Here is a 3068-nt window from a genome sequence, read left to right as displayed (position 1 = left end):
ATAGTCTTTGAATTAAATAATTTTGTGAATACTTTTATCAATATACTAATTTCAGCCCTTTTTATGTATCAGCTGTTAGTGGTAGATATAAGATTATAATGACATTTCTTCTATTTCTTTTCCTTATCTAAGCTTAGTTTTACTTTGTCAAAAGAAAAGACTGCCCATGATCCAGAGAATCATCTCCACAATTAGCAACCCACAAGCTCAAAAAGTTCCTATATTGCATCGCATTACTGAGTTTTTTGAGCCCAGCTATCCGACGCAAATATGCAACAACACTCAAATTTTATTTACTTTCTTTTCCTAAATGAGATAAATAATCTAATGTTTCCTTCCTTATGTTAGTCTCTTTCCCAATACATAAACATCGAAATCAAAGTTTTTGATTGATGTCAGTACAAGCATTTCAACCATTTATATTTCAATTTCGATGGTTATAGACAAGGCTTGTTGGGAGTACAGGACAGGGTTCCAGCAGTTTGTGTGAGTATAGGTACAAGTGTTCCTTTGAATACTTTGAAATTCTGCTGAGCGTTATAACTGGGAAGTGCTTTTCCTCTGCCAGATGGAGCGAAGTTTGCCCCATTCAAAAATATGTCCCTCACAGACTTCCACAGCCAACCATTTCCATCAGAACCCTCACGCCACGTCACCTGCTTCTTGTACTCCTCGTTGGGGGCCACAAAGCGGTTGCCTTCGCTTCTGATAATAGGGCCTGCGCTGCCTCCAATTGCATATATTCCCCATGCTTCATAATTGTTATTCGCAACATGCACGTACCCATGTCTGCACCTGCACAATACCAATTACCAATTACCACCGATGTGATTAGGTCAAAGGAGCACAACTTGTAGGCAGAAGCAAAGAAATTTCGGTTTTCGGTTGAATTTTGTTGAAGTTGAAAGGTGGATCAAGTCTTGTTGAATGCAAGGCCTCTTACATTTAAAAGAATCTCTAAAAGAATCTCTGGATGGATGAATTTGGCAGAACGAATACTGAACCTCCATAAATAAAATAAAAAGTTTATTTACCTTGGCATGCGCTGAGTTAAGCCAGGTCCTAAGTGGTTGAATGCAACAGTGACTCTCATGTTTTTATCAGCTGTGTAATCATCACTGTGTCCCAGAAGCATCACCTGTAGCGTTCCATTTAACAGTCAAGATTCGCGATGCATTTATAGAGTAGATGAATTCATGTGTACCTCGCAATTAAAGTCTAAAAGGAGTTGGCTTACATACCTTGTCATGATAAGAGAAGCGATTGTTAGAAACGGTAACTGCGGTAGAAGCAAGCGTGACATCTACAAGCCCATCTGCGCAACTGGAGAGGTTGTTATGATCGATCCAAACGTCTCGCGAACAAACGACTGAAATTGCATCTCCATCTTGAGTATCTATGGTCTCGTGGCTTAAGGATTGTGAGAGGAGAACAATTCCGGCGACACTTGGCTTGCAGTCGTGGATGTTCAAACCGTGGATGATAACATTGCTAACGTTGAGGAGGCGTATGCAAGGCCCATTGCTGATGTGGACAATTGAGCCCCTTGCGTCGATAGTCTTGTGGCTGGCCACGAACAGGGGCATCTCCAGCTTTATCTTCATATCCCTGCCGAAAACTATCCAAAGAGGACCGTCGCGTGTAACTCCGTATCTCAGAGTCCCGGGCTGGGGATTGACAGCATCGTCATCTGGACTGGTGACTGTGTACATCTCTCCTCCTTTGCCTCCCTTGGCTGCACTTCCAAAGCCCACGCCACAATCTGCGAGTTTCATTCTGTTTTGTGCCCACTTTGAATCTCTTCTCCAGCAGTTATCAATAGGGTTGTAAGACGTTGAAGAAGACAAAGAAACCGAAAGAAAAACAAAGAGGAATTGCGTCCACCCTGCAGTTCTAGCCATTGCAAACTATCTACTCAGCAACGGTGAATTGATTGGGTTAGTAAACACTATTTCTTCTGCTTTGCCTTGTATTCAAAGAGCTCAATTGAATGGATTCGTTCCTCTCAATTGACTTGTATTTATAGGGCTCACCACACACGACACATGAATACCTAGCATCTAGCCGCCATTCTAAAACTTTAAATACGAATTTAAATATAAATTAGTGACTTTAAAACATTCTAAAACTTTATCTGATGCTTCTGATTATTATCAGCAGTGCTATTTTGCATTACATGGATAGAGTTCGCCATAAAATATTGGAGATAATATATAGCCTCCTCTGTAACAGCTGGAAATGGCTTAAGAATTGAGCAACCTGCGGGTTATGCCTTGTGATTCTTTGAATCGCTCACTCTGTTTGTTACTTACAACGCCATTAGAATTCAAGGCATATCATAGTGTGTTGGATATGTATTCCGATTGCTTCAAAACTAAACTACGCGTGTAGCTCATAAACATTTGAAGAAGCCTTAGCTCGTCGTATCCTTCTTTATTTTATCAAAGAAGGAAGTGAGGATTAAAATTCAACGTAGACCACATTGTTGCAGGACGATTTAGAGAAGCCGTTTCGCCCACAACTTACGCAAATTTGAAACATGTTTTTTTGGTGTTATAAAATGCAAACTCCAGCAGCCTTTCTGCAATCTAGTCAACTTTGATAACTCTTGTCAGTTGTTCTGATTTGCATTCTCTGGTTAAAGTCCACCATACGGTTAGATATAATAATGGAGATAAGATATATCCGATTTTCTTAATTCTGTCTAAGTGTGTGCTTCAAAATCTAACCACCAATCGGATACGCTTCCCTCCGTTTACTAACTGTATTCGGGACAACTTCCACTGAAACCATGGCGACTAGATTGTTTGTATTGGTAAATAGTTTCTCTTGAGCGCAATTTTTCTGTTTTGCGGCCTTCTATCTGATATTGCGTTTGCCCTCACAGGTGGACATGGTTTCTGCTTCAGAAGTAAATAAACAGCTTGATGACAGTTTTGCATCCTCGTTCCCTTGGTGGACTGGAATGACAATTGTGTGGTTGCTTAAGAGCAAGAACAAATTTGATCCTCAAAAATAAAAATGCTAGTAAATTTCTAAAATATAATATGTACTAGTCTATAGTTTTC

At 40.1% G+C, this 3068-nt stretch overlaps 1 pseudogene; it reads right to left on the bottom strand.

Moving 5' to 3' along the window:
• Window positions 1-437: 437 nt before the first annotated feature.
• On the bottom strand, window positions 438-1901 carry LOC149559242 (pectate lyase 1 pseudogene; annotated as a pseudogene).
• Window positions 1902-3068: the final 1167 nt, after the last annotated feature.

Source organism: Cupressus sempervirens, chromosome 5 (genome assembly GCF_028749045.1).
Source record: "Cupressus sempervirens isolate cs-2001-9-10 chromosome 5, ASM2874904v1, whole genome shotgun sequence".
NCBI lineage: Eukaryota > Viridiplantae > Streptophyta > Pinopsida > Cupressales > Cupressaceae > Cupressus > Cupressus sempervirens.
This window is presented reverse-complemented; position numbering and strand designations above follow the sequence as displayed.